Source organism: Dermacentor andersoni, chromosome 1 (assembly GCF_023375885.2).
Source record: "Dermacentor andersoni chromosome 1, qqDerAnde1_hic_scaffold, whole genome shotgun sequence".
Taxonomy (NCBI): Eukaryota; Metazoa; Arthropoda; class Arachnida; order Ixodida; family Ixodidae; genus Dermacentor; species Dermacentor andersoni.
The window spans coordinates 284,547,008-284,574,029 of record NC_092814.1 but is presented as its reverse complement, the minus strand read 5'-3'; the positions used below and the strand labels follow the sequence as shown (position 1 = coordinate 284,574,029).

The 27,022-nt window shown below is 47.0% G+C and overlaps 1 protein-coding gene and 1 long non-coding RNA gene across 5 annotated transcripts in view; one reads left to right on the top strand and one right to left on the bottom strand.

Annotated features, from left to right (window-relative positions):
• The window catches only part of LOC129380925 (uncharacterized), a 36,372-nt gene that overhangs the window by 5,694 nt on the left and 3,656 nt on the right, over positions 1-27,022 (bottom strand). Inside the window, exon 1 of one of the 2 annotated variants that reach the window (XR_008609147.1) lies at positions 2,909-3,783. The exons of the other annotated variant lie outside the window; for it this stretch is intronic. This is a non-coding gene — a long non-coding RNA (uncharacterized lncRNA). Of the gene's footprint in view, positions 1-2,908; positions 3,784-27,022 lie in introns of those variants that run through there. 2 annotated transcript variants of the gene reach the window in all.
• Pde11 (Phosphodiesterase 11) overlaps positions 18,919-27,022 on the top strand; it is a 255,259-nt gene continuing 247,155 nt past the window's right edge. Inside the window, exon 1 of one of the 3 annotated variants that reach the window (XM_050195768.3) lies at positions 18,919-21,703. The gene's annotated coding sequence lies outside the window, so the exon portion shown is untranslated. The remainder of the gene's footprint in view (positions 21,704-27,022) is intronic. The other 2 variants (XM_050195769.3, XM_050195770.3) reach the window with 2 other exon arrangements.

Genomic DNA, 27,022 nt, shown 5'->3' with positions numbered 1-27,022 from the left:
GCTATCGTTTCAGGTTTCTTGCATAAGAAGCGGTTAATGGACCACGAAGCAAAACTACCTTTGTTATGCATCCATTGCAGTTTAATATGTCGTGCCAGCAAAATACTTGTTGATATGATTGATCTTTTGTGTATTTTGTGCATAATGTCAAAGCCGGCAATAAAGGGCGGAAGAAAAGCTGGCGTGGCTCAGTGGTAGAGTAGCGGGGTTCGGCGCTGCGGGCCCGAGTCCGATCCCGACGGGAACTGGTTTCTTTTTCTTTTTTTTTTTTTCTCATTCATGGCGATAGCTGCGACGGATAACAGTGGCGGCGAACATCACCAACCAACTGAAACGGCTATTGGAATGGGCCGTAACAGCTTACGCTGTAAAAAATACGATTTCTCCTTATTGAGCATGCGTTCTAACATACAGTATGGATATTTAGAGTGTATATACAGGCAGCTTATAGCTAGGGTTCCGCGTTTTCGCTGTATACTGATGAACACCAAAAATTACCCCCCGAGGCTGTTTTGTCTGAATCGGTGAAAAACGAAAAATCCGGAATTTGAGGTGAATTCCGAAAAAAAAAACGCCAGCTTCACGGGAAGAAATCTACTACTATTTATATATATATATATATATATATATATATATATAATTTTTTTTTTAACGTTGACAGGGAACACAGCCACCCTCAAATATCCTTGAGGTCGTTCCTTTCTATTTCAAACCATGTTCTTTGACCCGTTCCCTTCTTTTTACCAGTATGGCGGTATCAATGTACTTAGGCCAGGCACAAGTTTCCTGGAACAAGGTAGAAAAGAGGCCACGGGAGTACCCAGGACAAACTCCCCCTGCACAGCCCTCTACTCTTTCCACTTGAGCAGAGCGAACGAAGGAAAGGGGACGAGTCCTTCCTCGCCCTTCGGCGTTTTCCTCCTTTCATCGGCGTCGGGAAGGTCAGCCTCAGTTCATTTGTCTACCACTCACAATTTATATGTCCATTTTTTTTTCAACAAGTTTCGGTATTAATTTCATGCTCCTGAAAGCATCGCGTTCCAACTGTTATTTTTCGCTCGTTGGTGCATTACTTAATTGTGCAGGGTGTTTAGTATGTGTTCAATAAAACTGTATTTCAGCTGTGTTATACTTTCTCCAGTAATTGTACAGTCGATTTACAGCATAAGCCCCGCAAACACCGATTTGCCTCCGGCATTGAAGCTTTAGACACCGAAAAACACCGATTCAAAGGGGGGGAATAAACACCGATAAATAACCCCCAATTTGAAGAAAAATGAATGCCAAAAACACAGAACCCTACCTATAGCGTACTCATAAATATAGCGCCATAGAGTGGCGCTACCTTTGCGCACAACCCAAGCGTCCCTTGGGCTCTTTAGTTCTCTTTTGGAAGTTATGTTGTACACCCGGCCGATAGCGTCTCGCAACTTGGAGCCACCCTATTTCTAAGACTCTCTATTTGTATAACGAGTTAGCGGTTTGACGTACGTAGCGTCTCCGTGCGCCAAAAAATAGCGTAGGTAAACATGGCTGCACCTTGGCTCCAGCCACTTCAATAGCGAAACGGCTACTCCTACCGCGAGAGGAAGATAGATTAGGGCAGAAAAAAAAATAGGGAAGAACTGTGCAGAGAAAAATGTGTGCAGTGCGTTGCAGAAGTTTCCCGCTTACTCGGCTTCATGGCATCCCGGAGTTCAACACGTATGCGATCCAGTAATGGTGTCAAGAGAGTCGTGTAGCAAGACAGAGGGACATCCAGCCACGTTTACGATTGCGGAACGTGTCCGTCTCCTCAGAGAGCGCAAACGCAGGTGCTTTAGCCAATTAAGTGCAGGAGCCCCAACCTTGTATACTGGTGCAGCGGATTTGAGCGGCGCAGGGTAGTCTCGGGCGCCACCTTACGGAGGTCATTTCTTAACCCTAGTGGCCCAAACACCCTTTGCAGAATGAGCGGATCCACTACGAACAGGGAGCGAGTTCAGTTGCAAAATTAGACCGTAAGACGCTCTCTAGTTGCAGCATAAGTTAGGCATGTAAGCTTTCTAATGCATGAGTAAATGTAAATTGTGCATTTCGTAGCGCTCCTTTTTCATTTTCCGTTTCTTTTTAAATAGGAAGCGAAGGCCTCATTCAGGTGGTGTACCGCCTTTCGCCTCCCTTCCTCGGTTTGTTTGTATGTGAAGAACCGAAACAAACTCGTATTATTTTTATATTATTATCTCTGTACCCTAGGGCCCGTACACCGTCTGCGGCACGCACAACACGTTTCACATACTGGACCCACTGCGGCTGCGTCCCGTATACATCCTAGCCGAAAATTCCAACTGTATTACCATCGGCATCGCCCCATAATTGTGGTGGGATAGCTAGACAGCCGGCGGTAAAACTGGTCTGCCAATGCCAAGATTACGGCTGGCCTGAAGTTCACGCACGAGCTCCCCCTGATGTCGTGGATTACGACAGCGTCTGTTCGATTCTAGTTAATTCGCAGAGAAGAACTGCGTTGCATTCTAAGGGCATCCAAGACTCAACCTAACAAGTTGTTGTTTTTTCGCCGTGCTCCCCTGTGGGCTGAAGAATAAGCGTCCTTTCTCCACACCCAAACCACCACAAAGAAGAACAAGTTTCGAGAACTTTTCCCTCGCCAAAGTGGTTAAACTACGAGGAATCTGTGTCGTCACGTTGACGTACTGGCGATTTGCTTTCAGCGCGAAATTCAAGGAAGGTAAGCTTGTCCTTTAATTTCTCCAGCACATCAATGTTTTCGGGCTAGATGAATGAAAATAGGGCTTTCAAAAAGAATTCTTTACCAGTTTACGTTAATTTACTGTTGTTCTTTATAGTGTCTCTACGGTTTTCCTCTCAGCGGTTCCGTAGATATTAAAAGAAGCTTTTCTGTGCGAACCTCGCCGAGTCTCGTGACCGCGGCTGCGGCCTGGCTGTTCCCTCGCCGAATAGGCCAACCAATCACAGCGGAGCACGCGCGCCGCTGGGTTCCTTGAAGCACCACCAGATGGGGCTCGCCTCCGCGGCAGCGGCGGCGCCGCCCGTGCCATCGAAAGAAAAAAAGAAGAAATAGAAAGCTCGCCTTCGCGCACCCGCGGGTACACGGTAAGCAACTACTCGAGTTCGCACAAGCACAGGGCAAACCCTTCAAGCTACGCTACAACAGGCTAAGCATCGGAACATCGACTTTCTTGTACGACCACGCTTCTCGGAAAGCTGTTGCTAGTCGCCCTTAGCTAAAGGCCGTCTCTCGTGCAAGAAAACAGCCTAACTCAGTGCCTTTCCTTTACTCTAATATTCGGGGCATATTACCTAAGCTTGATTCTTTGCGTAACCTAATTGACACTACAGAAAGCAAAATAGTTGCACTAACTGAAACCTGGTTGTATCCTTCCGTTAACGATTTCGAAATCGCTTCTTGTTTACCAGGCTTCGACATCTTTCGGCACGACTGCGTTAACAGGCAAGGCGGGGGCGTCCTAATTGCAACTCACCACAGCCTACGCTGCTATCAATATGTTAACCATAGGGATCTATATGGTTAACAGGATAGCAGGATACAACTTAAAAAAAAAACAGCAGTTGGCAACCAAGGCACACGGACCGCGCGGGGTTGTGTTACTCCGTCTGCCAACCACAGAAGCAAACAACATCGTCGCCATGCGACCCTTTCAAAATAGCGTCGTACTTGATACCTCTGGAGCGTCTGCTGTTTTTGAAGAATATTTTCATCGGCGATGAGGTGTGCAACTGACATGGACAAAGTGTATGGAGTCTGGGCGTTTCACTCTTCAAAAGTCCGCGGTACAGTTCATTTCACAGCTGACCCCGTTTTATTCATGAAAGTCAAAGCCAACTGAAGTGGAATTTGGCAATAAATTGTTGCAGCGAAGCAAGGGTTTTATTTCAGTTCCATAAAGAGTTAGGCTTTCACCCTTCCGCTATAATAGACGAGTGAGAACGTACAAAATTACGCGCTTATAATTTTATTTTTGTGGTTACCGCCTTATTTAGGTAACAGGGCAAGTTTGAAGTACGAACTATTTGCAGCCTCGCGGAGGAGCAGTGGCTGGTGGTTGAGGACGTGGTCAGGGCTTCATAGCAGGCTTGAGTTGTATCCGACTATAGAAATCATATTAATACGTTCGCCAGTTTTCCACCCACCTAAGATTATCGGCCCGTGTTACCGACCTCCAGAAGCTGACTGTTCCTTCGGCAACCGGTTCCATAATGCACTAAATTCGCTGCTCGTATCGCACCCCCGCACTGCGTTACTCTTGCTTGGCGATTTCAATTTTTCCTCAATAACGTGGAATGATCTCGCTCTCATGCCGTCGAAACGTTTCATGGAAAGCGATTTTATGAACATATGCCCCACTTTTACCTTATCTCAGCGTGTCATGAAGACTACAAGAGAAAGCTCACGTTCACCCAGCATATCTAAACCTCGTGCCATCCGATTTTCCGGCCTTTTTGCCGTCATGGCAGGTCCGAAACGGCATTAATAAAACCACCACAGCCACCGCCGCCGCCGTTTTGATTACCTCGTCGCTCTTCGAACCGGCGCACTCGCACGCAGATCCGCTGGCAGCCGTAGCCACCACCGCAGCAACACTAGGCCTAGCTGCTTCTGCGTTCGCTGTTAAGCTTCTTGCTGTTCTGTGCCGTGTTTTTCATTGAAAAATTCGTCGCTGTCACCAATGGCACCGACTCCGCCTTTGTGGTCCTCGCGATTGGCTTCGAAGCTCGGAAAGCACGACACGTTGCATAACGCCGGTTGCCGAAAGTCAGCTTCGCCTGACCACAGCAGTATTACGCGGTGAAGCGTGCGCAAATTATTGCGGTGAAGCTCAACAAGCGTGGGAAGGGGCAATTGTCACGGGACACAGTATGTATCCCTTAATTAAACACGCGTGCACCCGCTGCCTCCTGTCACAGGATGAGCATCGACATGCATAATAAGAAGGCGTCAGAGCTTTTTCTGATGTGTTGCGACAGTAAAAGACATGCAGTGGCGTACCAACTATTTCTAGAGTGTGTGTGCGGGGGGGGGGGGGGGGGGGGCGTATGGGGGGCAAACCTCAGACGGTCTGATCTCTCTCTCTCTCTCTCTCTCTCTCTCTCTCTCTATATATATATATATATATATATATATATATATATATATATATATATATATATATATATATATATATAAACAATTACTATTACAATAAGTGAAATAGCCTGGAAATGCTTCTGTTATATGTATATTTAACCGACAGGGACCTATTTATCCATCACACATGGTGAACCACGAGGGCCCGAAAAATGAGCTGAATTCGCATTTATCTCTTGCAAATATATAACATCTCAAGATGATACAGGGGCAAAAGCATATGAGTGCACCCACAGTGGTCTCGGATCGCACCCAGTAGCAGCAGTACAGCGCACATAAAAAGGCACATTTGCTACAAAGAATTTGAATAATTCAACAAAGAATTGTACTTGCTGTTTAAGTCTACAACATAAATGTATCGCTAGTTTAGGTAATAGTACCGTCGAGGTTATGCGCAATGGCGTACAATCAGCACAAATTACCTGTAATATTCACACACACAAGAAATGGACTCGCCATCCCGGCCCTGCGACAGTGGACGTCCGGCGAAACTGTTAAAAACCACCACTGCAACTGCCGAGGAGGGCACGCAGTGCTTTAGTGCCTTATGACGCCCCCCCTCCCAACCATTCCCACCACTCAATTTGCACTAGATTTGATATCTGTTGAGTTCACAGTTATTCCAGGATTGGATAAATTCTTTGTTCTCAAAACACATTCATAAAGCTATGAATAGCTTACATGCATAATATACTAAAAATATAATAATTAGTTTTCTATCTTTGAAGTTTGCCCACATCTTTGAAGTTTGCCTTTATTTTCGCCAAATATAAACAATATGTATTGTTTAGTTCACGGAGGACGTCGCTGAAACAAAGACATAAGTTGTTATGATGCATGAAAATAAGGAAAGAAAAATGACGGCTCATTATTATTTACACTTTTAACTGGACCAGGAACGTAAAATTTTTGTCATACATTGCAGTTACAATGGCCCCCCTTTACTTTCCACAAAATATGAACCTGTTGTAAACTACAGCTATGTGGAGACACTGGGAAGCATAGTTGATAGCGGCCATATCACACGCTCTAATGCTTGAATAAGAAAATTTTACAAAGGCTGTATTTGATCCAACCTTTTGCATAGGAAGTTTCCATTGGGCACCACCAATTTTCGCTAATTTTGGTCTTGGCGGCTTGTATAGTGCTGCCAGAACAGCGGGCTCAACTCTTCCGCTCTCGTTAGACGTGTTCAAACACGCTGGAGTGCTTGCATAAGTAATTTATTACGAAAGCCATCTATTTGGAACTTCACCTCCACACCACCCATTAATTTGTCCTTAAAGTCACCAAACCTAATGAAGCTGCCTTCTTTAGTTCAGTGAGGACACCAGCCGAAATTAATATGTCATGCACGACAAAGTAAGAACAAAAATATGAGGGTTCAATGATTATTCGTAACCCTTCACAATAACCCAGAAATATTAAAACTATGCAACACATTCCACTTGAATTGCTACCTATTCCTTCAAAGTATAAAGTATCGTAAACTCTCTTGGGACAATAGCAGCAGCGGGATATTTTCGAACACTTGTTCATAATTTTTTGATGCTGTTTTCATCGACACGCTTTTACCATCGCACATAAACTTGGCGTATTGTTCTCCTAATGTTCGCACAATTTTATCTCAGTTGTTATTGTAATTATGCAAGCGTAGCCGTCTAAGTCTTACACCACTCGTAAAACAGACTAATAAGGCTATGGACCACTTGCATACCTATTCTACTTGAAAAATGCGCATTTAACCGATCCATTTGGAGCATTGCCTAGACCTTATCCATACCATGCCCCTAATTTCTCCTAGAAATAAACAAGATGCCTTGTTTGGCTCACCGAGAACACCGGAGAAACAAACTGCGAATCTCGTAATATCCCCTTCAGTCACGGCATAACATTTGCGAACGCAACTTATTTTGTCATTACTGTGTAGTGGTCACAAGGAGTAGACAGTGAGCATTAGGCTTTGAGTAAATTGCACATTCTGCTTTCTTAAGGTACACCCATTCCACTTCTCAGTGAAATGTAGCACTTCAAACGACCGCTTTCACGAAGGCATCGCCCTCTTTGACGTCCCTTCAATGAGGGTAATGCCTTCGTGAAAGCGAAGTTGGGGCTTTGGCTAGTAATCGCAAAAGATTATTTCTCCCTTGTTGTAATGGTTGGGCCCAATAATTAACCTTTGCAAGTAATTTGAGCGGGTGATTCAATATATTTATTCAAGAAACGTAGCACGACTGACTGTACAATTAATGAATATTAGTTACTATGCATTTACGATGGGTCACTATAAAATTCAGAGGCATTCTCCCGCCTTGACTTGCCTTCGATATGGAGTCTCCAGCACCTTGGAATAAAATTGGCAGAAATAGCTCATCTTCGAACATATTTGCTTTTGTATGCGTCTACTTTTTATTCGTATTTGAGAATGCCTCACTATGAGTTTTACGCATTTTTTCCAATATATCTTTTTTTCGCTGTGCATTTTACTAACTCCTCCCTTCTGTTTTCTTTTTGAATAAAATAAACAACACCGCTTACTATTCAAGCTGGATTAAGTCGTTTTGTATATTTTAGCATGCTTACTAGAGAGTGACACCATCGGATGACATGTTGTCAGCCCGTCTCTTGACATAAAACAAAGTTCTGTGTCGCTCAGGGAATTTGGCAAATGCACTCAGGAAAAACCTGGAAAACCCAGGGAATTTAAGAATGTCAACCTGGTAGACACCCTGCTTAACCACCTTGTCCTAAACTGCGTGCGTGACTTTCTTACTAATTGTCAATAGTTTGTGTGGGCTAACAACCGTGCGTCTCGTAATGCACCGGTTGTCTCAGGCGTGCCGCAAAGCACGGTTCTGAGTCCCTTACTTTTCCTAATTTATATAAATGATCTTCCCAATAATATATCCTCTAACATTCGATTATTAGCCGACGACTGCGTTATTTACCGCAGCACCAACAACAACCTTGACTCTACCAAACTCCAAAATGATCTGCATCACGTCGAAAAGCGGTTTGACATGTGGTTGATGTCCCTCATCACAAAGAAAACTGCATTCATTCCCTTCCACCGTTGGTCCTCATATTCCACGACATGTTCCACAATTTACGGCTCCCAAATATCTTCCTTATATATATACACTCGCATAAATATCTTGGCATCTGCCTATCTCGTGATCTTACATGGTCGTCTCATAATTAACATCACAAATGATGCTAACAGCACCCCGCTTATTTACGTCGGAACTTGCGTCACACCACGTCCTTTGTGAACACTGGTACGACTTAAACTCGAGTACCCCAGCGCAGTTTGGGACTCCCGTAAGATTAACCTTTCAAACATGTTGGAATCAGTTCAAAATCGCGCTGCAAGGTTCATTTATTCAGAACACCCTTATCAAACTAGCGTCACAACACTATAATCCCGGCCAACCTTCTCAGCCTTGAATGCCGCCGCAAAATTTCGGGGCTTTCCACTTTACACAAATTTTATCACTCGTGGATTAACCCCGCTGTCATCACTTCCGCTCATCGACTATCGCTTCGCATCAATCACCAAAATGCCGTTCTTCGCTCCCATGCCCATACTTCTGCGCATATGGCTTCATTTTTCTTCCAAACAATACTGAAATACCGACCCTGGTTATTAAATAGTGCTGTGCCTTGCTCGCTCTCCATGATGCAGGCTGAACACGCTACATTGAAAGCGTTATATGTATAAATCAAGTGAACTAACTTTATTTTAATGAGCTAAATATTACACATGTCCACATTTATTTATTTTACTGCTAAATGTGTTGTATTTACTACTTGTTCGTATTTGTTATTCATAGTTATTTTGCATTCTTGTGTTTAGGGTTTCTTTTCTGTTGTTGAATTGTTTCTATGTACGCTTAACGATCCCTCATGTAAAACCACGCGACAGGGGTATTTTGAGGCGTGTAAATAAATAAATAATGAAGTAAACGCGTCTTGCGAATAGAATGAATTCGAATTGCGCTACGTACGTATGCGTATGTTGCTTCGAAAACCATGATGCGTTCGAGGCGTCCGTTGTACTCGCTAGTATAGTCGGCAACTCCGCTAGCTAAAACTCGGTATAATTTGCATGTGTGTGTGTGTGTGTGCGTGTGCGTGCGTGTGTGTGCGTGTGTGTACTCGTGTATTCGTGTTTCGACTCCCTATGGACTCACAGAAAGCTTCTCTCTGTATAGATTCCAACTCCTTGTTCGAGCACGCGTATTGATTGCCTTTACTTCATTTTGCCCTGCATTCTTGGAAATACCACACCCATATAAGGAAAGAAAGCGTGATGGAGAGATTCAGGAAACACTGGCATGATCCGTAATCCCCTTCAACTCACGGCCGAATATCTTACAGTCGACTAACGCTGTTAGCCTCCTTCCTACGAAAGTCAACGAGCCTACATTTCAGGCTGGCCTGTTGGAGCGAGCAATGTTGCCGCTGGTGATGAGAGGAGGGACAGTGGGGAGGATATTATGCCAATCGGCTCGGTGTATGACATCCTTCGGAGTTCCCCCTGTGTGTATTTGGAACCAGACCTGAAACGATATTTCCGTTGTGGATATCTCCACATCTGTCGTATATGAAATGACGTATTAGCGACCTCAGTATGTAATAAGCGCGCTATAATCTGGACTGAAAATGTCAGAAACATAAAACTTGACTTCGGCTCAAGGATAGACTCTGACAAATTAATCGGCTAGGAAGTATAAGACCGTGACCGCTTCGGTGATTATTTGCATAGGATGTGGAAGATTAATGATGCGCGCAAAGAGATTTCAGTTGTGACAGCACCTGTCTACGTCCGTAGATGCTGCGATAGAGACAGAACAGAAAAGAAAGAATGAACGAAAAAAAGAACGGAAGAATTTCGTAGCGTTGTCAGGGCCTTCCTTGTAGAATTCGGAGCCTCCAGCTACTGCCTCTCAGCTCAGATGCTGCTTTGGGGCTTTAAACTCCATCGATAAAATAATGCGTGCTATACAAGGTGTTCCAATTATTACGCTAGAAGATTTAAAAATTAACAAAAAGGAAAATAAAATTTTCCCTTTATTAATTACTTTTCTCCGCCTTGCGAGTTTCCGCGGAACTACTACGTCAAAGATTTAAAAATATGAAAATGCCTCGTAGCTGGACAGAACAAAGGTAATGTTGTTTGCCATCGCTTGAAGATACTCAGATTATTTTTCGCACTCCGCCTAATTACAGATTTATTCTTGAATAAGTAATCAGCTTCTGCAATATTATAATTAGAATAAAAATGGCAACGAGAAAATTGTAGAGCAACATGAAAAACTCCCGTTATACAGCTTTCTGTTGCTCAATACATGCTACCTAAAGGTATTTTTCCGAGCGGGAAAGAAGCCCGGGAATACACGCAAAATTGCCGTGCGGCTGGCTGCTCGGGGCACTTTGCATGCAGGCTTCTTTCTTGTCCGACGTTTTTGCCATTTTCGTGAGAGTCCTTTCATCAAGGATCAGCAAGTAGATGTTCCCACGACCACCTGAACAAGGTCAGTCGTCTACTTCATCGCTAATTTTTGGACGACGTGCCTTTAGAAGTTCGGACCAGCTCGATTCCAGGGAGAGCTCAACGCCAGAAGTCATGGACTCTGACATTGAGTACACCGTAGCCATTAGCCATGGACCCCTTATGAAGACGATGCGCCGTATGTCGACTGAGACGACTTCATCGAATCAGAATGAGCAGGAATCCTTCATGGGGCCCTATAACGTCAAACTATTCCTATATGTTTCTATTCCAATCTCCTGACGTCAAATTTGCGTAACCACCGACGCAAGCACCGAGCGGTCACCCGCAGAGTTGTCTGAACAGACCAATCAAACGCTCTCCTCGCTCATAGGAGGGCACTTTTGTTTGCTCGAAAAACGAATAACGTTGCCTAAACCAGAGTCCTTCCATGTTTTTCTGGTCACGAAACTCCGCCGTCACGCTATGGGAGAGATTCATATGCTGCCCAAAAGTGCCGCGACGCGGCGCCACTGTGCCACAGAGGGCATCGTTCGCGTACCGAAACGCGTGCGCAGTACGAGGCGAGCTGAGTGATCGGGTGTGTTCTGTGCATGTGCTGCGCTATTTTTCGAGTACTCGGCTGTTTAGTTGAATTGGCGGGGTAGAACAACGATGCCGAACACGAGTTGCAAGTAACAGCTGAAGAAGTATCTCTAACAAGCCATTAAAAAAAAAAATTGCTGTATTTGTGATTTGGCTACTTGTGTTTTGCCATGTGTTATGAAATGCTTATGCTTTACACTTTCTTGTTTATAGAAACAATCGATTATGCATTCTGCATTTAATGCCATTCGTTTGCTGGTGTTTTTTTCCTGCCCCCCCCCCCCCCCCCCCCGATGCACATCTCTCACGTTTGATGTTATTTCTTTATGCTTATTATATCAGTGTCATGCTTTTAACAAATTTCTTGCATTGTGAATGGTGGACCATTCGCGACCGGACGCCTCTGTGCTGTCTGTATTTCGCTCCGCTTATTTTACATGATAAATAAATGATCGTGCTTGTTTGTTGTTTTTGCACCAACACGTTCTATTTCTTTTCTTGATCGAATTATAAAGTTTTTAACATATTGTAAATAGTTGCGCATTAAGAACCAAAATACCTAGTCTCATCGTTTCTGCGTCGAAACCACGAGCAGCGTGAATAAGTGCTTGGCTTACGTACCGACGCTTCTAAACGACTGCTTGCTAAGGCAATTGCCTAATTAAAATACAGCTAGTTTCAACTGTGCAGCTCCTAAAACTTCACGTTCGCCTTAATCCGTTGCTAAAAGCTGCACCGAAGACATTTAGTAGCGAAGTTTGTCTTGCATTAATCCTACCTAAATCTCATTCAGAAATGGCATAGCTTTGCAGAGAAATCTTGAGCGCACGGAGCAGCTCAATTTTCTTTTCTTTGTCATTAAGTATTCAACGGTAGCAGCCCTTTGCAATAACAATTTCATTCTTTTGATCTCCTTATAAGATACTGCCCACAGTCAGAGTCCTTCTCTGCCACAGTTTAACAGAAATTTAGTGAACAGCTGTGCGCATGCTCGGCGAACAATCTGGCGCTATGCGCAACGGAGAGTTGGCGCTTACTTAAGGGTAAGCGGGGGTGCAACAGCCCATATGTTTGCATCTGGTGATAAGTGGGACCACTGGTGCTTTGTTGCGAATGCGCGGCGTTTAATTTCAGGCAAATATTAAAAAGCGGAGCCCACCGAAGTGTTGAGGCGAACAGCGATGATGAAGAAATCTGGACCGAGACCGCCCGGCCGTGTACAGCGGACGCATTTCGACGGGGGCGAAATGCAAAAGACCCGTTTATTTAAATTTAGGTACATTTTAAAGACATTTAGTAGCGAAGTTTGTCTTGCATTAATCCTACCTAAATCTCATTCAGAAATGGCATCGCTTTGCAGACCTTTAGGTGCATTTAAAGACATTTAGTAGCGAAGTTTGTCTTGCATTAATCCTACCTGAACCTCATTCAGACATTTATTTACGTTTATTTAAATTTAGGTGCATTTTAGAGGATCCCAGGTGGTCGAAATTAATCCTGAGTCCTCCACTACGGCGTGCCTCATAATCGTATCGCGGTTCTGGCTCTTAAAATCCCAGATTTTAAAAATTTTTATTGGTCTGAGACCGCCGCAAGCTCCATGTTATGAGCGGCTTTTCTTTCGTCCCGGGCGCTCATATCATGGCAGAAGACGCGCTCAGGCAGTAATTTAAGCATATTCAATGTTAAAGATAATTACTTGGAAGGACTCTGAATTATTGGAAGGACTCTGCCTAAACTGAGCGGCTTATCGTATCTAATTGGCTGACAAGAGGCGAGGAGAACGCTCAAGTGGAGAGGAATTCACTCGGGCAGAGCCAGTGCACTGAAAATCGATAACCGGATGAAGAGGGTGGTGCCGGCGTGTGCGATTGGTCGGCTTTCCCTTACATAGCTTGTGGTGGCTGGCCAAAATCGCGGCGGCATGCAAGGGAAGCTTAAGAATGACGCTAAAACTGACCCTCAGCAAAGAAAAGTTGGCAGAATGAGGTGGTAAGCGTGCCGAAAGGGCTCGAAAACGTTACACGGCCACGCAAGAAGTTTTATTATACGCAAATACACCCATGCTCTCCGGCAGGTGCGAGTAGCCAGCGTCTGAGCGATCGGCGGCAGCCATCTTTTATTCCTTTCGGAACGGGGCAGTCTGCGGCTGTTCCGAAGAAAATTCAGTTTTATTCGGCATATTAATGCATCTTTATCGCGTACACGTCACTTTCACGCGGTGTTTGTGCGGTTTTGTGACGTCGCGTGACAGGCAGGTGAAGTGGGTGCAGCCCGAAATCTTTTTACCAATAGCCGAGGGCTAATGACGAAAAGGGGTCGAATCAGAAATAACTGTTCTTCTTTTTTCTGTCAAATCATGCATAATCAGTGTGTACACATCATATCAGATGGGAAGGTATCGCGGTTTTCATGACGTCGCGTGACAGACAGGTGAAGTGGGCGTCGTCGAAAAAAGTTTTTGACCAATCGCGGAGGGCTGATGGCAGAATTGGAATAGAAAAGTTTGGAATAGTTTTACGTTATAGCGCCCATGGTTTCTTACGTGCCGCTCTCGCCGCCACACAGCATGAACTCCCTCAGCAGGCAGTTTTTAACCGAATATTTTGAAAGTGTGGCCCCTGGGCAAACCAACGAGATCGGGAGCAACGCTCGCAAGAACATCCTGACAATAGATGTGAAAATATTCCGCAATACTGGAGAAGTTAAAGGCCATTCCGCAGTTAAGCGCAATCCCCGTCCGCTCCTTTATTACTTACGGGAAGAAGACAACGACTGGAGTGATTTCCGAAGTGCAGCTTGGAATCAAGCATGCAGACATCAAGAGCCTTTTGAGGTCATCGGGGCCCATTCTTGAGATTCACCGCTTGGGGCACTCCCGATGTATCAAATTAACATTTGCTTCTTCGACATTACCAGCCTCTGTGAAAGTGGGCTATGTGATACACCGTGTACGACCATTCGTTCTGAGGCCTGTTCAGTGCCGGAAATGTCTCAAGCTGGGACACGTGAACGCTGTTTGTAGAAATAAAGCCACCTGCTCGCGTTGCAGCGGAGAGCATAATACCACCGACTGTGATGCGTCTTCATTTAAATGTCCCAACTGTACTGGCTCTCACGAAGCGACTTCGAAGGAATGCCCAAAGATGAAACAAGAAGTTCGTATTCTTCGAAAAATGGCAAGAGACTAATCTTCACGTAAAGAGGCTACTCAATCTGCTTGCCAAAGTGACCAATGCTCGCGAAAGAAGTGTCACAAAGCCATTTTGAGAAGAAGTACATAGCGGGGCATAGGGCGCCACGACCGCCTCTGCCTGTGCGTGCATCGAGGACGGTAACTGCGCCTACTGCTAATTCAAGGTCGATGACAGTGCGCGGCAAAAATTCACCTCCACCAGCTGATACAGACACGGAATAGCCTTTGCTGCCCTCTATGCCCACGGCCATTCCAGCGGGCCCTAGTGGTCCTCTGCGCCATGAAGCCAACAATTATAGGGCCAATGAAACCGGTGACACTACGAGCAAGCAAGGAGACGGACACAATGAGAAGGAAAGCGTACAGAAAAGGCTGAAGCACCTGATAGAGTGAATGCGCGTGATTCTCGGTGGTCTCGAGAATCCGGCCGCTAAAAGGGCCCTGCAGATCCTCGCCGTGCTGGAGCCGCTTATCGCAGCCATTTACATGCTATAAAGCTTTTGTTTGGCGCATGTGCTGATCACGCAAGGGAGGCCCACACACCAGCTTCGCCCTAGCGCCTTTAAGTTCACTTGAATTGGTGACTACAGACTTCATACAGAACCTGATAATGGCTTCATGGATGAGCTTTCTGGATGTTTATCATTAGAATGAACTTGCTTTCACTGTTGCGCATCCCTCTTTCTATGTCATCATCCCTCATCACACCTTTATGTCCCCGTTCCTCCTCCCCCTGTGCAGAGTAGCAGTCTAGAGCGCGTTAGCTCAGGCCGACCTCTCTGCCTTCTTTCAAATAATTATATATATTGTTTCAAAAGGTCGGTTAGTGGTCGTGCTATGGCGGCGAAATTTCTCACGAAACGGCGGAAGTACGAACAAAGGCCGATGAAGCTGCGCACATCCTTGACACACTTCGGAACAGGGAAGTGCGTAACAGCATGGATCTTGCCTGGGTCCGGTTGCACTCCGTTCGCGTCAACGAGATGTCCAAGGACGGTAATCTGGCGACGGCCGAATTGGCACTTCGATGCGTTGAGTTGCAGACCGGCTCGCCGAAAAACGTCCAGGACTGCTGAGAGGCGCTCGAGGTGCGTAGCGAACGTTGGGGAGAATACGATAACGTCGTCCAAGTAGCACAGGCACGTGGACCATTTGAAACCGTGAAGAAGGGAGTCCATCATGCGTTCAAAAGTGGCAGGGGCGTTACATAGACCGAACGGCATCACTTTGAATTGATAAAGACCGTCGGGTGTGACAAAAGCAGTCTTCTCGCGGTCGAGATCGTCCACGGCAATCTGCCAGTAGCCGGAGCGAAGGTCAATAGAAGAGAAATAGCGAGCACCGTGGAGGCAGTCAAGGGCGTCATCAATCCGAGGTAGGGGATACACGTCCTTTTTGGTAACCCTGTTAAGGTGCCGATAATCCACGCAAAAGCGCCATGAGCCATCCTTCTTTTTGACCAGTACTACAGGTGACGCCCATGGACTATATGATGGTTCAATAATGTTCTTGGCAAGCATTTTGCGAACTTCTGCGTGAATAACTTGACGCTCAGCTGGTGACACTCGATACGGGCGGCGATGAATAGGAGGGGCATCGCCGGTATTAATGCGATGTTTGACAGCTGTAGTTTGGGCTAAAGGACGATCGTTAAAGTCAAAAATATCGTGGTAGGAAAACAGAACGCGGTAGAGTTCACGAGCGTGCTCGGAGGGCAAGTCGGGGGCAATCATTTTCCGTAAGTCAGCGATGGTACAATTTGCCGACTGCGATGGTAGAGGAGTATCGGATGAAGTGTCGTCTACTGCAATGGATGCTACTGAGTGATCCTCGAATGAACAAAGCTGGGCCAAAGACATCCCACGCGGCAGCACTTGTGTCGTCAAGCCAAAGTTGACCACTGGCAGGCAGACGCAATTCGCCGTAATAGATAAAACTGTATGGGGTACTGTGATCCCATGTGTAAGGAGGACGTCTTGCATAGGAGCCGCGATGTAGTGACCGTCGGGGACTGGTGGGGATGACACTAGGTCAACGTAGGTCAGTGCCGAAGGTGGCAAGCGAACGAAGTCGGCGGAACTGAGGCGACTGGGGTGTGGTTCAGCAGGATCCAGAACAGGCAGGTCAAGGCGGAGAGTACTGGCGGAACAATCGATGAGAGCAGAATGTGCGGAAAGGAAGTCTAAGCCGAGGATGATGTCGTGGGGACAGTGGGCGATGACTGTGAATAGCACGATTGTTGAGCGATCGGCGAAGGAGACGCGGGCGGTACACATACCAATTACGGGGGCTGTTCCGCCATCGGCGACACGGACAACAGGCGTCGTGGCGGGCGTGATAATTTTCTTGAGCCGGTTACGAAGGTCAGCGCTCATTACGGACAAATGCGCCCCAGTGTCTATGAGAGCAGACACAGAAACACCGTCGACTTGCACGTCAAGAAGGTTCAGATGAGTGGGCAAAGTCAGTAGAGGATTTGGCGGCGTAGGGAGCAATGCAGCGTCACCTCGAGGCGCTGCATCGTCTAGTTTTCCGGCTGGGAGCGGCGTCCGAAGGGAGTCGGCGAATAGGAGCGACGGGGCTGGGGAGAGCGAGATTGTCGTCGTTGGGGCGAAGGCGAACGAGAATAGGGGCGGTTCGTTGCAGGAGAATCAGTGGCGGCATTATCGGAGCGTGTGGCATAGGGACGAGAAGGGCCACCTGAGGGGCGAGAGTAGGCAGTATAAGTAGGCCGGCTCGGGGAACTCCAGCGACTACGACAGTGCCGAGAAATGTGCCCGATTCGATGGCAGTGGAAACAAATAGGCTTGTCGTCAGCAGTGCGCCATTCAGATGGGTTGCGGAAACGTGGTGGGTAAGAAGATGCGGGACGGGGCGAAATCGAAGAAGCCGGGCGGGTATTAGGGCGATGGGCCGAGCAGATGGTGTGAAGACCCATGTTTTCAAACTCCTGGCGGACAACTGCCTGGATCAGTGAGACCGTGACTGCAGATGTGTTGGTGGGACTGGAGTCGAAGGCAGCCGGATAGGCGGCCTCGATCTCACGCCGGACGATCCTGGTAACATCGGCAGTGTTGTTGGGACGAGGAGCGTCGGCACAGGAAGATGTCGCTGGGGTGTTGGGCAAGCGGGCAAACTGCTGGTCAATACGTCGGCTTTTGGCGAGTTCCAGGCGGCGGCACTCTCTTATAACAGCATCCACCGTCGCTACGTTGTTGCAAACGAGCAAGTTGAAGGCGTCATCGGCAATGCCTTTGAGGATGTGGGAAACCTTGTCTGACTCAGTCATGTGGGTGTCAACTTTGCGGCACAGAGCCAAGACGTCCTGAATGTACGTGACATAGGGCTCTGTTGACGTCTGCACACGGCCGGAAAGCGCCTTCTGCGCGGCAAGTTGTTGACCGTAGGGGTTGCCGAACAAGTCTCGAAGCTGTGTCTTAAGTGAATCCCAACTGGTGAGCTCATCTTCGTGCGTGCGATACCAAACTCGAGGTGTGCCACCGAGGTAAAAGACTACGTTGGCGAGCATAATAGTAGGGTCCCACCGGTTATTGCGGCTGACGTGTTCATACAGGCTGATCCAGTCATCGACGTCTTCCCCATCTTGGCCCGAGAATACGCCAGGATCACGGGGAGCGGGGAGAGTGATGTAGGTCGTCGAAGTGGCAGCAGGTGTCGGAGCCGGCGGAGTCGGGTTGTCGTCGCCGGGAGCCATGAAGGAAGGCTCGACGTACCGTCCACTGCGAAGCTCCGTGACGAGGTACAGGGAACGTCCACCTCCACCAGATATGTTACGTAGGAAGACGCAGACGAAAAGCTATGTACAAATATATTTACAAGGAAAATACGCTGCGCTTGGCCAAGAGGCAACAGCCCGCGCTAGCTTCTAATCGTCGTCGTCGTCTTCACACTGCTGGCCTTTCGTGATCGCGCATATTGTGCCGTAGCAATATATATATATATATATACATATATATATATATATATATATTTCTTGGTGCATGATAGTTGGGACGCCCTGTATATCAGGAGAAGGTAGGCGATCAATAGGCCAGTTGTTTGGAGAAATGATGGCACAATGGAGGCCTTGTGCTAAACGAAAACTTAGTTCATTTATGCCAACGGCTGCGACAGTGGGATTCTCTTCCTCAGGGCAATTTCAAAGTTTGTGTGGTCTTTCATCGTAGTAGCATGGTGTCTCCGCGGCGGCGACTCGCCTCACCTTCGCGCACATGTTAAGGACAGGGCGGTCCGCTAACACCACCTAGACAAGATGGGCCCGCCCGCCCACCCGGCCACTCCTGGTCGGGTGGGCGGATATATATATATATATATATATATATATATAGTATGGTTAGAACGTATTATTTTATCAGCGCCGACGTCAGTGTGGCGGCCTGTGAGTCACTGACCGACGATGACATGTATGGTCATTTTAATACTGCCCTCAAGTAGTGTGTCGGCGTTGACACACTACTTGAAGTAATAAAACATGTTGAAATTATTTCATTTTGCCGCCGTTTGTTCATTCGACCTTTCGAATAATTCAACCAAAGTTTACGGTCCGCCAATGGTCGAATTAACAGGAGTCGGGTGTACACAGGAATCGAAGAAATCGTGTTTCTCGGCAACAGCACCGATTTTAATGTTTGTCACTTTTAAAAGGGAAAAGTTAAAATCTAGCGACTGTAGGAGGCAGATATTTTAGTTAGGGCGTCATTTTCTTTTTACGATAATTGTCGAAAATTGCAAAATCAGAACTTAAGTACTGAATATTCAACTGTGTAACTCAATAATAAATAATGATATAGCAATTCCTTAAACGGTGGAGGAGGAGGAAGCAAGAATAGACGGAAAGACAGGGAGGTTAGCCACTTCTCAGACTACCCTGTGCTGGGAAAAGGGGCTAAGGGGAATAAAAGATAATAGAAAAGAGATATTAGAAAAAAGTCAAAGAACAAAAGAAGAAAGGATGAAAAGGAAAGGAGTATACGGCACTGCTTAAAGTCTGTCTCTGAGACCAGTTGTCCCCAAGAAGCGCAACAACGGTTTCAAAGCCTTCTGTGCTGAGGACGGTCTCGGCCAGTGTCCCAGGACCCTTTCGTTTCCTCCGACAAAAGGCCTTTGTGAAAACACTCTTGAAAGTTCTTTCCTGAGTGCACTGAAGCGGGGACACTCACAGAGAAGGTGGGCGATGGTTGCCTCGCGCCTACAGTAATCGCATGTAGGGCTGCTGGCCATTCCGATCCGAATTGAGTGAGCATTCGTGAAGGCCACGCCAAGTCACAAGCCTATTAAGACATTTAAGGTGTACAAAATTAATGCATTATACACCGCTGAAAAATATACCACTAATTTGTGAGCAGGGCTTTTGCAAAACCCTCGTAAACACTGTAGCACTTTCACATAAGCCGTAATTTCATATATATCATATTTGTCCGCTTTAGATGCTGTAACAGATGCCGCATATATATGTACGATATGTGTTTTGGGTGCAGAGTTACACATTTGTAAACTTCGTGCTTCGATATTTGGTCCTTTTCTTTCTTTCTTTTTTTTTTTTTTTTGCGGCATACCGTTTTCGGCAATTAAGAACGTTCCAAGCTCAATATCAAGATTGTCCTTCTTAGAGTCACTAGAATTAAATGCATTCTCTCTCAAACGCAACAAATTTAATTCATAACGGTCCAGCGGTTCTCTGAAAAGCATTTCTGGGTTGTACATGTATTTGAAGAGGGAAATTGCAGTTGGCCCCGAGCATGGCCCGGAGCTAAAGTTATCAGTAGTGTGAATAGCACAGAAATAAATAGAATACAGGTGTTCAATACTTCACCTTATATGGTCCCTTTTACTACTATTCATAAAGAAGTGGGCGTTTAAGAATTGAAGCACGTATGAAGTTGTTCAAATCAGAAAATCATCGCAGCATCAAGCTCGACCAAAAAAAGAAAAAGAAAGGAGAAAAAAAAAGCGGAGAAACGTGGGCGAGTCACTCTGCCAAAACTTGACGAAAGCCACAAACAGGCTAGCCGAAGCCGCCCGGCATTTGCAACCTCCGCCACGAGATGGCGCGAGAGGCGCGGCCACCATGAAGAACCAGCTGTTGCTTCAATGTTGGCATTTTCTTTCGCATTTGTAATTCTTTTTTCCTCCGTATCTGGCCGAGGGAGGTTCCCCTCCGCTTTCCGTCAACTCAGCTCACGACGACTCTCGCAGACAGCGCGCACACGAGCACACGTAGCACAGCGGCATGCACGCACGGACAGACGTGGGCAGGGAACCCACCCCAACAAAACTTTGGCTGCTTCGCTGCCGTGGTGGAATGTGCCGCGGGAGGCCCCTCGAGAGGCGCGTCTCTAGCAGACGACGGCGGCGGAGCGGCGAGTCTGGTGCGTCGTCTGCTTAGGCCTAACCTCTCGTGGCTGCGAAAGGGCAAACCAGCTGAGTGTCTGCGCGGGGCCACGTAACCACCCCCACGAGCGATCGGCTCTACCACATGGCAGGTTGCACACGCAGTAGGAAGTGCCGTAACGCAGCGCAGCGTGCGTATTGCGCGCGGGGTATCCTCTGCAGCGAGCGAGTGCGACTCCCCCCTTCCTGAGCGCGGCGGCAGCGCCTTCGGAGTCACCTTGGAAAGGTTACGTCAGGAACGTAGCCTTGTGACGTACCGTGACGACAACGGGCTTCCCCCGCCGCCAAAGCGGCGTCCCCCGAGGGAGTCTCTCCCCGCTCGCTCCCTGTCGGCGAGGCACACGCGCGCTACGCGTCGCCGCAACGTTCGGCGCTCAGTCGGCAGACCGAAGGCGTGCTGCGTGCGTGTTTGCGTGCTCCGCGTGGCTTCGCTCGCCGCCAGCGCGGCTGCCTTGTGCCGCCGTCTTCTCAGTCCATCCTCGGCGGCGTCGCCTCTTGCGTCCGCTCCGTCCAACCTCCCGAGTTTTTTTGCCTATGGTGCACTCCTGGACCACGCTGCGTTTCGCTATATTCTGCGCGCTCGGACGTAGTGCTGGCTACCGCTTTTGGAACGAGTCAAGAAACTGCAGGAGGACCTGCTTGCTACGTTAGCCGACGACCCTGAAGTGACGTTTCAAGTTGCGCTGCACCGCTACCGGTGCTTTTGACTGCGCCTGTGCCGCGTCTTCCTCGTTCGGCTGAGTGGCGTGTGTGTCTGCAGGTTCGCGTTGTGTTACGGGCATCTCATTATGCAGCCAACGGCACTGGAACTCCACGAAGTTCGAAGATGGTAAGTCTACGCTGTGTACTAGGCTTTCTTTAATATTGCGCTAATGTTCAAAAAGTCGCGATTACAAAAAGTGTAACAGGAAAGAAAGCGATTGGGTTTGCAGAAAGCAGGTTGCGTACATGAGTCCTGAGTTTCAGCCTGTGGCGGCAGGTCACTTTAACGTGTACACGTTCACAAAAGTGGTCTAGCCGCGGTTACCCTACCGTGAAGAACGCCGAACGGCACTACAGCATTTTCTTCGCCTTATTCGCTTCGTTCTTTTCTTTTTCTCTTTTAAACTCTTCTTTGCTCATCTATTCGTTTCTGGTGAACACGTGCTCAAATGCAGGCGTGTTATATATATATATGTGTGTGTGTGTGTGTGTGTGTGTGTGTGTGTGTGTGTTTCACACTTTAGAAACTTAGATACTTGCCTTTCGGCCGCATCTGCGTAAGTCAAATGCCGAGTGGTCGTTACTGCGTAGACCATATATGCACTTACACGTTGATTTACGTTCATTCTCTGTGAGACGGTATACGTAACACAGAGTTCGGTCACGTTCTTGCCGCAGGCGGTTCTTGTTGCAGTGAGCTGCCTTTTTGACGGATGTGCGATTTTTACTCACGAATGCAAACGAATGGGAAACTGCATGCGGAGACGGACGGTTGTTCACCGCTCACCTGCGCACGTAGTCTCGAAAGCGGTAACAAAGCTGGATCCTGTTGCATGAGTTGCTTGTTGCTCGCGAGTTGCTTGTTGCTCGCCTTCAGCGTTGTCGATTATTGATTTTACTTATTTATTTATTTTATTTTATTTATTAGTTTTCTTGTTTGGGGGGGGGGGGGGGGTGTAGTAGCAGTTGTTTTCAGGTAGAAAACACATTCAATTCCTTGGCCGTCCTCAAGCTGTTTGTGCGAAGGAGGCTGATCAAGCGCACTATAACGTGCTCCTAGCCAGCCCCCTTCGTTTTTTTTTTTTGCTTTTTTTGGTGAGCGAACAATCCTTTGTGAATGCGTGGAGAATTATCGCGGTGCTTGGAGATGTAAGCGTCCAAGCCAGTGGTAAAGAAACACATGTGGAGGCAAACGCCTCGTGCTGAAGCTTACGCGCGGTTGAACCTTTCTGCTTGTCCATTTCTATACGATGATGTTGGTTTATTCGCGGCGCACTCTCGCACGAATGATTCGATGACGCGAAAGATGACATTTATGGCTAAATGTAATACGATAAACACATATTTAGAAAAAGAAAAGTAAACAAGTTTTGTTGTAGCCACCATTGCATGGTTTTTTATGCAGTTCAGCTTTATGGCGACTAAATGTGACACCATTCGCGCGTAGTCAATCAGTCCTCTTGTCGGCCTGACAATTCATCATCCTCTCTTCCGTAGCTGCAAACAATTTTCCCGCGTCAGTGTGTGCCACGTAATCGTTATTTATTTATTTATTTATTTATTTATTTATTTATTTATTTAATTTGAGACGTTGCATGGACAACTGGACCCGCCGTGGTTGCTCAGTGGCTATGGTGTTGGGCTGCTGAGCACGAGCTCGCGGGATCGAATCCCGGCCACGGCGGCCGCATTTCGATGGGGGCGAAATGCGAAAACACCCGTGTTCTTAGATTTAGGTGCACGTCAAAGAAAACCAGGTGGTCGAAATTTCCGGAGTCCCCCACTACGGCGTGCCTCATAATCAGAAAGTGGTTTTGGCACGTAAAACCCCATAATATTTTTTTAATGGACAACTGGGATTAAGATGCATATACGGGTGAGATATGCTCATCGTTTTTATTTATTTTATTTATTTTTTACTGTCACCGGCAGTAGTTTTCTGCGCATATGTATATGTTTTTATCAGTAGTAGTATCTATATGTAGTACGTGTGATGTAAGGTCCATATATGCGTCAAGTTTTATGTTCCGCGGTTTTCGTGTGGGCACGATATGTCGCCTCTCGTCACTCCCTGCCTCCTCTGTACACGGAGTGGGAACTTTGTCAAGCGTTTTCTCGCTTTCATTCGCGCCTCCTCCGTCAGTATATGCGCGCGCCGACGGGCATAAACAATGCGAGCATTATATGTGGTGGTCGCCCACTCTGCAGTTCGCGGCGCAGCGGGTAAGAGGGATGCAGCTGGGGAGAGTGTTCCAGTCATTGGCAGGCCTCAGTATGAATGAATGTGTGCTGCTTACAGCAAGTGTTAGATATACACGACTGGTACCCATTTTACCGGCCAGAGTTACGGGGTTAAGCTTTCGAGTTTACGGCACGCGTGGCGAAAAAAGGACACCACCTAATGTCAGGTTATAGCCCAAAATTTCAGGGATGGGCATAAAGAAAGACACCTTTGACGCTCACGGCAACTCGAAGGAGTGCACGGCCAGGGCGACACAACTGCATGGTTTATGCACGTATGGTCCATCACGAGCCACCAACAACCTCGTCTCGCCACACTGGCTGAGCAATGAACGGGGTGGTCGTTGCGGTGCGCGCTGCATTTAATGAAGAAACGAGTGGTGACGTGTTTTCGAGTCAACAGCGAGTCATACCCCTATTCAAGTAATATAAATACTTGGCCATATACATAAACGAAGGAAATACCTACTCGAACATCCACCAAGATAATCTGAGAATGCAGGAAAGCGGAATGCAGCTACAATGAAACATGGAGCACACTGGGGCTACAGTAAATATGAGGTGGTGCGAGGAATTTGGAAAGCAGTAATGGCGCCAGCGCTAATGTTCGCGAATGCAATTCTGTGCGCAAAATCGGAGATCTTGCCGGCGTTGGATGTTAACCAAAGGTCGGTGGGTCCATTGGCATTGGGGGCCCACGGTAAAAACGCAAGCGAGGCAGTTCAGGGTGACAAGGCCCATAGGCCTCCTTTAAAGTCAGATAAGGGCAATTTAGTTTTTTTTTTTTTTTGAAAGAAAGTCTCGCAAACATGCATGAAAAAAAAATGGGCGGCTAAAGTGCGCGAATATCTGTACTGCACAAGCATGGACGCAGAATGGAGGAAGAGGTCAAGAAAGCTGGCAACCGAGTACAGGGTAAATTGAAATTGTAAATAGACAACGCGGAGTAACCAAAAAGAAAGTGAGAGAAACAGAGACAGTAAATTGGATGCAAATTATGGAAACAAGAAAAGAGCATGGAGATTTAAAAATACGACAGTAAGCAAATCAGGAGGTAAAGTCTGCACGACAACACGAGTTGCAGTGACCCGCCGTGGTTGCTCAGTGGCTATGGTGTTAGGCTGCTGAGCACGAGGTCGCGGGATCGAATCCCGGCCTCGGCGGCCGCATTTCGATGGGGGCGACATGCGAAAACAGCCGTGTACTTAGATTTAGGTGCACGTTAAAGAACCCCAGGTGGTCGAAATTTCCAGAGTCCTCCACTACGGTGTGCCTCATAATCAGAAAGTGGTTTTGGCACGTAAAACCCCATAATCTAATTTTTTTTAATTGCAGTGTCTAGCTCTTTCGAGGCCCGAGATTTCCTGGCTGAGGACAAAATCATACCGGAGTAGATATTCGCAACAGGATGAGGCCGCAAGAGCCTGGACACGGCTCGGCACATCATAACGGAATGCTGCTGGTATTTTATGCGGATGGAAGCATTAACCGGTCAGCAGTCGAAATAAGCATGGAGACGAAAAGCAGCGCAGAGAATGATTGAACCGGTGTTTTGACAGGGCATAAGTAACTATACAGAGGCTTTAATGAAGTGTGAAGAAATACAGGAGAGATAGGCAAAATGCCAAGAGTGCAATAGATGTATATAACACCTGATTAGCTCAAACAGGCCAGTTGATATATTCGTCGCCGTCCCGTTTCGAAGGGGATGCCAGTACAAAACATCATCATAAAGTATTCAACTAGAAGTGAAGGTAACGGAGTTAGCAGATGAGGTGCGTGCGGAAGCCGTGGTCCTCCTAAGCTGGTTGCTCGCGGGCTGCTGCCACTGTTTATATAGTGCGAGTCTTAGGTGCGTTATAACTGTCGATTTTTCGAGCTTCTATAGGCATCCCGCGAACCCCCTGTCTCAGCATGTTCATCACCGCCTGCTAAAATTTCAATTAGCGAGGAAGAATTAAAAGGGACGTAGCTCGCTACTTCCTTTTTTTTTCAGTTAAACAATCTTGCGTATTCTTCGACCGTTGTGCATTACTCCACTTTTCCTCCTCCATCTTATGCCATGCGTGCGCGTTGACAAATTTCGCTTCGCCGTTGTTTTACGCCAGATCTGGCAGTGGGTATATTCGTATTCAGCCCAGACGATTTTCATGAGTACGTGTCAGCAACTTTCTGCCGACGATGACGACAAACGAAAGGTAACGGAAATGACGTTAGTGGCCCACATTTCAATAATAGTGCTCTTTTAGTTTGGAATACGTTCTGGCATTAGTTTGGCATATATACACTGTGTGCCGCTGCCACTTTATAAAATTTAAGAGCCGGTTTCCTAGCCTTTACTTTAAGTGAGAGTCCGGGTGCTTCTGTTTACGAGCCACAAATTCTTCGTCAGGTAGCACGAAATTTCGCTGCTTGCAAAGTCGAAGACCGTTTGGAACTACACTCACTAGACTAACTATCCAAATGATTTTAGAGGCTTTATATCAAAGCGAGCCTCAGTAGACTGCAGACACAGTTGGTACTGCTCAAAGCTGTTTGGTGTCATGGGGCATCATCGCCTCTGTCGAAAGTGCATGTACGTGAAGTGGTGTGCACTTTTTTTTTTTCTGTCACCAGCTGCGCGGCATAACGACCTTTTCGCGTACGACCGATGTTTTGATTCGCAGAATTCAAGCTGCGGTTTGACGGGGAGCGAACTTTCCAGTGCCACGCTACCAACCAGCGAACATGGATTCAAGGCAATTAGTCAAAGCGTAGTTAGCGTCATAAAATTCATCGAAGGAAGGGAACAAATGGCATTTCTCGCCTCTGTTTATCTCACTCCCCCAACCCCGTAAGAGGCGCTGAACTCTTTTTTTTTTTCCTCGAGAGATTGCACTGGCTGACGTGGCGTCACTCGGAGGAAACAACCTTGTGAGAGGCAAAATGTGAACGGGCATCGATTTGTTCGCGAACAGCTTCTGTCAAAACAAAGAAAGTTCTTAGGAGCATGACTGATCTCTTTAGTCCTGGCTATGTCGTGTCGCGCCCGCGGTATTCGTGGACGGCCGGAAACTTTTGGACCTCTCGGCGGACTTCCAGTGTAGAGCAAGTGCAACAGGAGTCCGATTAGACGCCCAGGTCCGGGATAATGTATCGGCTATATTGCAACGGCATTGCTTGTCGCGGTGCGTCAGTATAGCCAGAGTATGCGAGCAGTGGCTTC